Source organism: Lactuca saligna, chromosome 9 (genome assembly GCF_052625555.1).
Source record: "Lactuca saligna cultivar CGN05327 chromosome 9, ASM5262555v1, whole genome shotgun sequence".
In the NCBI taxonomy this organism is placed as follows: Eukaryota; Viridiplantae; Streptophyta; class Magnoliopsida; order Asterales; family Asteraceae; genus Lactuca; species Lactuca saligna.
The window spans coordinates 45,055,864-45,068,753 of NC_136425.1; positions in this window are offsets into that span (position 1 = coordinate 45,055,864).

Sequence of the window (12,890 nt, forward strand, 5' to 3'; positions counted from 1 at the left end):
TATTTCCATTCTGAAAGAATAGTTTATTATATAAGAATATTATTGCTTTATTCTGATAGAATTTGTAGTTAATTAATTATATGTTTAATGTGCAGTTGTTAGAAGTGTATCACTACAAAGTATTTGGCAATGAATTTGTGATCGAAATGGCTTGGAAGAATGGCTTGAAGACCTGATGGGAAAGACTCCTTGTATAAAATCATTCTCATGCAATCCAATTCTGACAGAATGTCAATGTCACAAAATATCAATCTCATAGAATGCTAGCATATTTTGAATTGGCTTAGAGGTCAAACATACACAAGACATCTAGAATGTTGTTATTTTTTAAGAAGTATACTTGTTATTCTTTCAAAATGTTTGTTATAATTCAATAAATCACAATCGTACAATGTAATTATTTGGTATATTATTAGTTCAAGAATCGATTTCGTGTATTTTTTCAGAATATATTTAGTAGTTTATGGTTGACATTCTGTCATTCTGACAGAATAAAATCGAAAAATATGTTTACTACTTTATGGTTAAAATTCTATCATTCTGACAGAATAAAAATCGGATTTTTAATTTTAAATTAATTTAAAATATTTAGATTTTTAAAAATAAAGGAATTAATTATCCCTAAAAATCCAAAAATTTCCTTTTTTAATATAAGTTAATTGACTAGAATGCCCTTATGTTCAAATTTGTGTGATTATATGGTACATGTTATCCTATTCTACTATCATAGACCCTCAGATCATGACCTTTGATTATATTTCATCCAATGGTCCAGATCTGTGCATTCTAGCACACAATAGTTAGTAAAAACAAAATAACCTAACCCTATATATATATATATATATATATATATATATATATATATATATATATATATATATATATATATATATATATATAATCAGTGAATTTATTTTTATTTTTATTTTTTGCCTCTCAATTTGATCGTTGAAGTGTCTTTATCAAGTCTTGTAAATTTTAGTAGCATAGAATATGTGATTCATAGTTGTGAAATATATTTGAAATAAGGAAATTAATAAAATAATTCCTGTCAATCTTTCATTAGACGTTAACCAAAAGACACACCCCAATGTCGAGACATATTAAACTATTCAAACATCTGCATCATCATCCAAATGAGGCGACAACGAACAAGATTTATCATTTTACCAAAAATGACGAGGTGATACACGATATATAAGATCACATTTTATGACGTGGGCCCAAATATTAGTCGAAAAGTTGACCATTTGTTTGATGAAAATAAAAAATGGTTTATGTATACGTAAATACAAATGACTAACGTTCATTTTCTAGTATCTTATTTAACAGAATGAAGACAAAAAACTGAATAATTTGTTAAGTTTCCTTTTTTCACATTTTAAATTTGTTATTATTTACATATGAAGCAAATTAATAACTTTTATATTATAAAATATATGTAATGGAATCACACAATTTCTTTGCAATACCATGATGACGTGATCCTAATATTGGATGTGAATCAAAGATCCCACTAATATGAATACGTCTCAAAAATTTGTTGTCAATGGTTCATGCATTATTCAATATAACTTGATGTAGATTAATTAAAACATCCATAATAATAACTATAATTCTTGTAAGTTTAATCCACAACAATTAGGAAGAAACACTATAATAATAATAATATAAAAAAAAACAAAGTCTTTTTGACCATGTATAACTAAAGGCACATGATCACAAAAGAGACTAGCCTCTTTTTTATGATATCATGTCTAATTCAAAATAAACTGAAAAAGTTGTGATGCTTTATGAGGTTTGAGGTTTTCTAAGATCTGCAATATTCGATTTTGAGTTGAATGGACTTTATAAGACTTATATATATATATATATATATATATATATATATATATATATATATATATATATATATATATATATATATATATATATATATATATATCAAGTTGAATAGACAGTTTTGTTAGTATTAACTTTAGACTTTTGAGCTGAAACAACGAATTTGCTAGGGTTTAGAATACTAAAGACTTGACTGTACAATAAAGACTAATATGTGAGATCGAATTAGGATAACATCATAATCTTGATTCGGTCTTATTGTGATTGAGATCTATTAGTCTACACTTATTTGTATTACCTTTGCATGTTGATTCTTTATTCTTTGAGGGGTTTATATGTAGTTATCTCCACTATATAATGAGAATAACCCCCATGCCTTTGAGGGGTTTATATGTAATTATCTCCGCCATGTTTATTCTTAATCGATTACCAACCAAGGTTCTTTACATGAAGTCGCCATTTGAGTTGTTGTTTCATCGGGTGCCCTCATATGACATTTTCTATCCTTTTGGATGTCGCATGTATCCTTATTTGCGTGATTATGCAGCTCACAAACCCTCTCCTCGGAGTATACCATGCGTCTTCATTGGTTATCATCCGTAATATAAAGGCTATTAATGTCTTGACCCGCTTTCCTCACACATCTTTATTACTCGGCATGCCCGATTTGATGGAACTTATTTTCCCTTTGGTGGGTCTTCTGGCGCGGCTCCCATGGCCTCTTTACCTTTACATGAGTTCTTTGGAGATGTTCCAAGTGTCTAGGTGCCATCATCCCCGCCTATGGCTCCTCCAAGGTTAACTGCCCCGTCTCCGCCCACAGCTCCACGTGCAGTTTGCTCGGAGCCGTTTCTGTCGCACCTAAGGTCACTGAGCCTCCACTAGCAGCCGCTGATCCCGCCTCTGATGCTGGTGCCGAACCGGACCTCACCGGGTCAAGCTATTCTTCTTCTGACAGCTCTTTTAGGCCTGACTTGGACACTGATCCCATTGATGAGCCCGCTTCAGCCCCTCCAAAGCCCGAGTTGCCCCTGCCGGCCCCCTCTTCCCTGCATCTTATGACCACCCGTGCTAAGGCGGGAATTTTTAAGCCACATTATCGAGTTGATCTTGCCCATCTTCGGTACTGTGGACTGTTATCGACTGTGCTCTCTTTTCCAGATCCGGTTTCTCATGTCACTGCCTTGCGTGAACCTAAATGATGTGATGTTATGCGCTCCGAAATGCATGCATTGCATCACAACAATACTTGGACGTTGGTTCCTCGTCTGCCTCACTATAATATTGTTGGTTGCAGGTGGCTTTTTCGTACTAAGTACCAGACGGATGTAGGGATGTCAAAAACCCCCATGGGACCCCGCTCCCACGGGAACTCGATACCGTACGAGACTAAATTTAAAAAAAAAAACGGGAGGGGGAGCAGGGGAGGGGGCAAAATTAAACCCCGTTTATTTTCGGGACCGGGAATCGGGAGTCGATATTTCCGTCCCGTACTCCTGCAGGGGCCCCGATTGTACATTTATGTAAAATATATATATTTAATATAAAATACATATACAAAATCGATTTTCTAGTTTTAGGTTTAGTATAGGCTTCACTTTCCCGTTTCCAATTAATGGATATTGAAGATGTAGCGAATTAATCATGTATTTTTGGCCATGTAAATATTTTATATTTGTAATGTTGGATTTGTCTTGTTTTATATTTGTAAGATTGTTGGAATTGTCGCTTTGTAATGTTGGATTCGTGATGTTGGATTTTTAATTTTTAGTTTCTAAAAGATTAGGTTTTAAGTTTTTAAAGTTATTAAAAATAGTTTTTTTAGCCTAAAACAAAATGGTTTTTTAGCAAAAAAAATCGAATTTTAAGCCTATAAACCGGGGGAACTGGGGGCGGGACCGGGGGCGATGGAGGTAACCGGGAGCGGGGGCCACAACTGATTTCGGGGGCGGGAGCGGGGGCAACTATTTCCGCTCCCTTTTGGTCCCGTTGACATCCCTAGGCGGATGGTTCTATTGAGCAGCACAAGGCTCGTCTTGTTGCCCAAGATTTTAGTAAGGTGTCGGGCCTTGATTTTTCGCATACTTTCAGTCCTGTTGTCAAAGCTGCCACGATCCGTGTTGTTCTTTCTCTCGACATTGTAAATGGGTGGTAGCTGCGTCAACTTGATGTTAATAATGCCTTTTTACATGGCAAGTTGGGTAATACAATTTATGTTAGGTTTTATACATAGCAAACAATCATATGTGTGCATGCAACCCTAATTTGAGGATCTATGTCTTCACTATTAGACATACAAGCATTGAAAACAAAAACTAGAAACCCTAGGAGGCACATATAATTTTTGAAATTAACATATAATTAGGGTTATGATACATTCCTTTATTGTTATATTGTAATAACGATCAAATCCTTGAAGATCTTGAACTTTGGTAGCAAGCGCCACAAGTTTCGTGCCTCTAATGGCTCACAAACAAACCTAGCAACCAATGATTACTATGGAGAGAGAGAGAGAGAGAGAGAGAGAAGGGAAGTGAAAATTTGAGTATAATCCTTTCTTGGAGTGCATGGGACAAAATCCAACCCTATAGGGGTTTATATAGGTGATAAGGCAAGTGTATCTTAGATAACCCTAATCCCTTAACTTCCTCCGTAAGGCTTCCAAGGCACCCTTAGAGCCCAAGGAAACCCTAGGACACTTTAGATTTCGTTCCCCCACCTTTAACGGAGCTTCTAGAATGCTCAATGCTCAACTTTTGAACATTTTCACCTTAGTCCCTGCATTTTCAATTAATTCCTTTAATCCTAAAATTAATTTCTGATTAAATATTAATTAAAAAATATGATTTCTAATTAATATATTATATCCATAATATGTTAATAAATAATTTATCTTGATTTCAAATTAATTTATTAACCAAGTAATAAATTAAGAAATCATTCTTCTCTCTCCAACAGTTATTCTATTCAATTTTCAGGTTTGAAGGTAACCCAAAAGGATATTGTTACGTACTATCAATTCAAGTACATACCAATTATAGTTATAACCTTAGACACCTAATCCAACGGTTTATATGCAGTAAGTCCCATGGTTTGTTGATACTCGGTTTCCTAATCATGTTTGCAAGCTCAACAAAGCTATTTATGGGTTGAAGCAAGCCCCGCTTGCGTGGTTTCATCGGTTGAGCTCTTTTCTGGTTACTCATGGATTCTCTTGTAGTCTGGCTGACTGTAACGTCATGTTCCTGGTACACATTTAATCTATTTAAGTATTTATTTTGTAAGAGCTACTCGACGAGTTGGTAGCCTAACTCGCCGAGTTGATGTCAGATTGGATGCGAGCCTTAAGTGGTCTACTAGACGAGTCGTTAGCCTTGACTCGATGAGTAGGTCCGTTAGGAGGAAAACCTAATCTTTAGGGTTTTCACTCTATTTATGCATCATAACAGGTCTCTACCCTAGTGTCCATCACCTTCACCACCCAATCTCGAAACCCTAATCCACCTTGAGTGATCTTGAGCTATTTCTTTCCATTTTAAGTGTTATTTGTGCCTTTTGAAGCTTGTGCAAGAAGAAGAAAGAAGCCTCAAGGGGAAATGAGTAGATCCAGGAACTACACTCCATTAGCTACTTTTTTTGGTAATCAAGTATTTAACTTAATCCTTTTCCTCTTAGATCTATTTGTTTCTGTTTTATGAAGGTTTTGGTCCAAGAACCTTGATCCTTGGGATTGGAACGTCCCAAGTGACTTATATCTCTGATATGGAGTCTAGGAAGGGTTCCATGGAATAAAGGTGCAAACTTTATGACTATGGAAGCCGCATGCAAGCTTATATGCAAGAACATGGCCTTTTTAGCTCTAAAAGACGATACATGGAAGGAAAGCTCGGAACTTTACGTGACCAACATATGATATCAGCCTAGATCTAGTATATTATGCCTTGGTTTAGGAAGTTATGGCCTATGGATCAAGATTTATTCCTTAAAGTAGTTAGGGTTTGGGTTAAAGCCATTAAGAAGGACTAAGGATGGGTAAAGTTAGAAACTTTACCCTTAAGAGTGGATTTCCAGTATGTAGAAGAGGTTTGAAACATAGATCTGAAAGGTAAGAGATTAATCCTTTAGGATGGCTCATTCAGACAAGGGAACTCGGCGAGTACAGAGAAGGACTCAACGAGTTAAAGTGGGTTGTTCCGATTATCATGACATAAAAACTTGATAAGTCTTTAAGGGACTCGACGAGTTGACTCAGTCAACCATGAGTTAAGGATTATAGGGACTCACCGAGTTGAGAGATAACTTGACGAGTTGGGTTGACTAGGAGTTGAACTTGACTTTGACTTTGACCAGGACATTGACGTTGACCAGGGGTAAAATGGCTATTTTACCCTAAGGAGGATTATCAGATTTTTGACTCAATATTATTGTGATTTGATAGCCGGGGAGACGTGGGAACAGCTATCAGATATTCCTTACCGCGAGATTTCACAGACAATTTTGCGAGGTGAGTTTTCCTCCAGTAGGAATGAGTTGAAGACACCAATGTCGGCCCCTTTATGTATTTAGAGTATGCTGGGCTTCGGTCCGATGTCGGGATTAGCCCGATGCAAATTATATGTTCCAGACTTCGGTCTGATGCCACGACGGTCCCGAGAAGGGTATATGTATTCTTGATGTCTTTGTGATTCATGCATTTTATGTGTTATGTATTCTGGGGCAAGCCCGATGTCGGGGTAAGCCCTATGCAGAATTACCTTATATGTTATGTATCAGACTTCGGTCTGATGTCGGGGTAAGCCCGAGGGAGTTTGTTATGTTTATATGTTATATGCTTATGTGTCATGTGCTTGTTGCTATGATATGTATTCCGGAATTCGGTCCGATGTTGGGCGGGGCCCGATGGCGGACTAACTCGATGTCAGGCGGGCCCCGATGCAGTGGGCAAGGCCTTGTATATGTTATTATGTGTTATTTTATGGTATCTGGTAGTTTAGGGAGCTCACTAAGCTTTGTGCTTACAATTTCGGTTTTGGTTTCAGGTACTTCCACTAGCAAGGGGAAGGGCTCGAGATGATCGCATAGCACACACCGCAGTTTCAGCCTGGGATTGTTTTAGACTCTGATATTTTCTCATTTGATTTTAAGATAGTATTTGTGTTGGGTTATGAGCATTCTAACACTCCTAAGTGTACATGCAACCCTAAATACCTTGGATCTATGTTTTCTCTATTATACATGCAAATATGAACATCCAAGGTATTATCCTAATCTAGCATACAAAACTATCAATATAACAAGATAGAATACATACCTCTTTGATAGTGCTTGTCTTCATGAAGCTTGAGTGCCTAGTGCCCCAAGTGTGACACCTCAAATGGTTCACACAACACCATAAGCACTTGGAATAACTTAGAGAGAATTCTACACTTCATGAAATCGGCTAGCCCTTTCTTTCTCTCACTAGTGGCCGATTTTGTCAAGAATAATATCTTTATATAGTGTTACAATTAGGGCAAACCCTAATTGTCATGACTTTCCATTTCCTTGGATCCATGAGTTTAAATACACCATGGAGCATCCATGGAGCATTATATGGGTTTTGGCCCAACTAGATAATCCATGGAGCATTAGCCCACTATATAAGTATAGATGATTTGCACAATCAACCCATATATTTAATTAGTCTTCTTTTGATCACTTAATTAATCCTAGATTAATTCTTGATCAATACTAATTAAATAATCTTATTATTCTTATTATTAATATACTAGAACTTATAATATATTAATAACCATAAGTGTCTTATTTCTCTCATTATAGTCTATCCAAGTGCATGATGCCATGCAACCCAAATGGACCATGCCGGGTCGGGTCAAGTCTTACCAATTATAGTTATGGACTTAGACATTAATCCAACAGTCTCCCACTTGGATAAGTCTAAAACTATTATTGCGTATGACTTCAGGAACCAACTGGCAATCGTAGCTCTCAAAAGCTTCTGTCGAACTTTGACCTTGGAGATGAACTCTGACCTTTGTTAATGACTTGTCCATTAGATAAGGGATCAAATATTCCTCCATTCTAGATATCATATGGACTGAGACATGGATTATAATCATTCTCTCTGTCCATTTGTTGTTTCCCGATTTCCGATTTATGACGACTGACTAATTGAATAAATCAAATCAGTCCTGGCCCGGCCGAGCACTTCCATTTGTCATCATCAAATCATCGAGGGGCCCACAGATATCGCTTTTATCCCGAAGGTAAAAGGAATGGATAAACTTCGACTCATATGGCTTGTTCTACTACTTGTTGAATCATACACAAAGGCACGTTTTATAGCACCGAGTTACCAAATGCGGTTTCGTGCAATCAATGTACTATCAACTCATAGTAACAACTCATATCTCTAGGTTTGAAGAATATAAGATATTATCGTCTCATGATCACTCGTGATAAAATCCATGAAGTGATTCCAATGAGCGCGGGTTGAATCCAATACTCAGAACTTATGAGCACTCATGAGTGTTGTAGCCATTTGTCCAACACCTTAGACCTCTACAAGCCAACCCATGACAGTCTTAATTCATATCTACTTCCAACATATGACCGACTGTGGATGGTTTGAATAACTTAGTCATTCCGGAAGAATAACCTAGTTTATTCGGGAAGTCAAAACATGCAAAGTGAAACACAATAATAATTGAATCCAATATGGTATCAAAACCTATGAACATAAATAAAACACCTTTTATTTATCACCATATGATTACACATTATTCATTGTATACTGTTTCAGCTATCAACTTTATTCTTGAATTTAAAACAATAGTTGTCCCATGCTCCAAGCATGTACACTATGTTTTCTAAACACTAGTCATGCCATACACCAAGTATGCATACTATGTTTGTCTATGATCTTTACTTTGTGAACTAGATCAATTGAACATAACTTCAATAATTCTCTTTTCACACTCCCAAATCCTTACTGTAAATACAAGAATTCCAAATTCATGTCATTTACTGAAATCTGTTAGATTCTAAACTTATATGCATTGATCCTCTTGTAATGATTATGCACAAAGTCAGAAAGACTTGGCAACAATCATTACAGAGTATTCCAAAGGAGATCAATTCCTTGGAAACATCCTTCTTGCATTAAGTTTCCTTAATCTTACACAGATTGAAAATTCTAACTTTGAAACATTTCCAGATTCCATTTTGATTATCACTTCTGAACAAGAGTTGCCTCCTTACAGATTATATCAATATGGTCCTTCCAAAATTATCACTATACTTCCAACTGTCCTTGAGCAACCAATCTTTGGTAAACCTTAGATTGTCCTCGACAATTGTTTAATCCTTTTAGTCATATCCAGTTCTAAACCTTTTCCCTTCTTAATGCCCCGGGCATTTGGAAATTTTTAGAAAGGATGAATATAGCACATGTAATCGATCCTATATCCGAAGCATATGGGACACGATTCATGATGTCTCACATAAAGACTAAACCAGTCTTTTGCTATAACATTTCCATTTCTATTTGCCAAGTTCTCATAATTCAGATTATGAAAAGGGATGCCGTAATCATAATCAAATTTAAGAACGCAAATAATGGACCCATATACAGAATTTCCTTATGTTGAGCCATTCAAACATGAAATTCATATATATTTCCTTGACTAAATGATTAAAACCTCACGATCTAAGCTTATAGATTTGAGATGAAGTATAATTTCCTCTCCCTTAATTATAGCAAAACAACTTTTCCCAATTGAAACATTTTGTTTTCTATAATTAACATTGCTAGCTTGCAATAATTATCATAATTATCATGCTCCCACTAACATGATAATTATTAGCATAACACTTATGCTCCCACTAGCTTTGACATGTACTCAGAAATCAGCTGACTTTCTTACCAAAGTTCAGATTTCTGATACTAGATTGTTTTGATAAAACTATATCAAAATCATACACCTTCCCTTAGATAGCACACTTGTGTGTCTAAGCAATTATGAAGAGGGATTCCGTAATCATAATGGTTAGAACTTTTTGCCACTTCTCACAAGTCCAGGTTAGTGTGCCGGTAAACCACACACGCTCCACTAACGACTTTGAGAATGCAAATATCACAATTACTATCTAACTAAAATCTACTTAGTGAAAGTGTTTCCTCACCATCATTTTCATGAATCGGAGAGAAACCTTATGACACTTAGATTTAATGGTGTATGTGTTCTTATCCATGTGAATTGTCAAAACCATAGTCACAAGACAAGGATAATGACAAATCCAAACTCATATGGATTGAACTCAATCTTAACTTCTTGCCACCTGGCAGCTCAAGGGCCTGCCATTGCTTCCAAGTTGTTGTGCAACACATTGAGAACTCTAAGAACTCATATGCAAAGCCAACTTTAACTGGAATGGGCACAGAATATGTCAACGCGATAGGTTATAAACCTCAAGTCGTGTGCTAGTGAACAACTTTAGGTTTTATTCTTGATTAGTTCTTGAGACTTTCAAGACCTTTAAGACTCCCACTGTCCTCTTGACCTATAAGACTCCCTTGTCAAACATCCAAGAGATAGTGCGGATTCTAATCAAGACAAACACTTCACACAATTGGCCTTAGTTGGTCTTTGTTTTATCCAAAACATCACAACTTACCAATTTCAAATGTACAAGAGTAGAAAATTTTTACTCTTACATTTGATACTTGTTTTAAACCTTCTTAAAGACATGTCACTCAAATTACAATCTTGGAGTATGAGTCTAAGACTTGTATTGGAACGAAGTATGACTCATCTTCTTGATTTAACCATTTCAACAATTCAAGATCCCTTCTTCTTAGTCATAAGAATGCACTAAGACTTCCTTAGAGAACTAATTTTGATATGGTTTCTTAATCATTAAGATGATCACAAAACTGATACTAAAGTACTCTCCCATCTTTTCAGATTTGAGAAACTTTTATCCTTCTGCCTAATTTGATTCTTCTTATCCGCTCTGCCATGCATTGAAACCTTTTCCAATGTCTCAGAGTTACACTTAAGCTTGTAAGTATAATCATATTTACTGAGCTTTAGTAAACTATGATGAATAGCCTTATATCTTTTGTGGTGGACTTAATCAGTGCACATGACTATGTACTCGATCCCTTAGTCCATTACTTGAATCACACATCCATGTGAATAAGTAGTTAGTCTTAATTTTTCCAATACTTGAAAGTTCTCATTCATCATGCTATACAACTTGCATGATTCCAAGTTCCGGTCCAATTGAGACTTGGGTGATGAGAATCTTTCCTTTATTTGGTAAATTTAGACATTACCACAAATGAAAGAATCAATTTCATATTTCCACTCTTGCTATTAATGGAATCATATAAGCAACAATTTTTCCTCAAATGCCATTGTAAGGATATTTTAAAATAAATAAAATCAAAAAATTTTCTTTTATTTTAAAACTATGCGGAAAAACTTATCCTTACAATCCATATGAAAACTTGTTGTTATCTATTCCTAAGCAATACCTCATAACTCCTAAGAAGTAGCTCAAGAATCCGATCTTCAAAGTACGCGATATAAATCCATCTATGCGATCAGATTCAGCATATTCTTTCTTTAAGTTCCTTTACTTTTTCTTTGATTCTTAAAACATCAACATGTGACCCAGTCACATCATGTAATAAGAATCTCAGAATAGAAACTTAGCAGAGTTAGAAAGTGGACTTTACCTGAAGTAGAGTCAAACTTATTGACTTTAACATCCTTAGGTAAATTTAGCAGCTTCACAACCAATGCCCCTTCTTTTGGCAATATAAACATATGGACCCTTTTGATAATGGTACACGAGACTCTCACAGACTTAGCTTTTCTCTTTACCATTTGGTCAACCGAGTTGACTATGGCCGATCCCTTTCCACTGGGAAGAGAGAGCTTTTCTAGATATCCAATGTCATCATTGTCAATGTCCATGAAGTTTTAGGCAGTTGATCTTAGCAAGTAGATAAGATCATTAATGGTCTTGTCATAGTCTGTTTCATAGGTGTCCCAAAGGAACTCACTATGTGACTTAGAAAGTGATTGAACTACCAACTTTCTCAAGACTTTGACACCCAACTCTCCCGGCTTGTCAATATGTGACTACATCTCCAAGATGTGACCACACCTAGACCTTGCCTTGCCAATAGGACTTGAGTCACCTTAAACTTTTCAAGAACTTGTGGGTTGGGGAGAATAATTGGAGGAGGAGAAAGAAGTATGATATCCATGGGACATCATCTTCATTAGGAAAGCTTGTTTCAAGAGATTTGGGAAGATCATAAATGTCTAAACCAGACATGTTATGGGAGATATTCAAGATAGTTGATTTATAGTCCTTAATATGACACCCAATATGAAATATTAAGGCTAGGACCCAACAAACTATTTTATAACTTAGAAGAGGTATGCCGTAATCCAAGCTATAAAATATTTGAAGGTAGGTGAATGACGATTCACCAATTTCCACCAAGATAAACGAAATGTATTATTAGGTTTTAATTGGATTTGAAACTCCTAAATCTTTGAGATTCATTGAACTGTTCAATGGCATGTGTCAATCTCGAGTGTGCCCTTCAGGTTTTGTGACTGGGATGCCGAGGATCACAAAACAAGGTGTGAAGTAACCATGCAAATTACTTGGTACCCTTAAGTGTTTAGCCCTCAATAGATGTGCCGGTAAACCACACACGCTCCATCGATACTATGATAAACATTAAGTTACCCTTTGCCTACCTTGTTAAATACGAGTTAGTGTGCCGGTTAACCACACACGCTCCACTAACCGACTCAAACAAAGTGCAAAATGTAATTTCATGGATTAGCACCTTATTCACATTTTCCTAAGTAACTAAGATTGGGTATTATTAAGAGTTTAGTTACTTAGTATTTATCATTAATACTTTTAATGAAGGGAGAATTATAGTCCTGTCAAACCCGTTCGGCTAACGACCCTCCACCAGTCAAGCAAGTGGTGGGTGAAAGTGGACACCCATT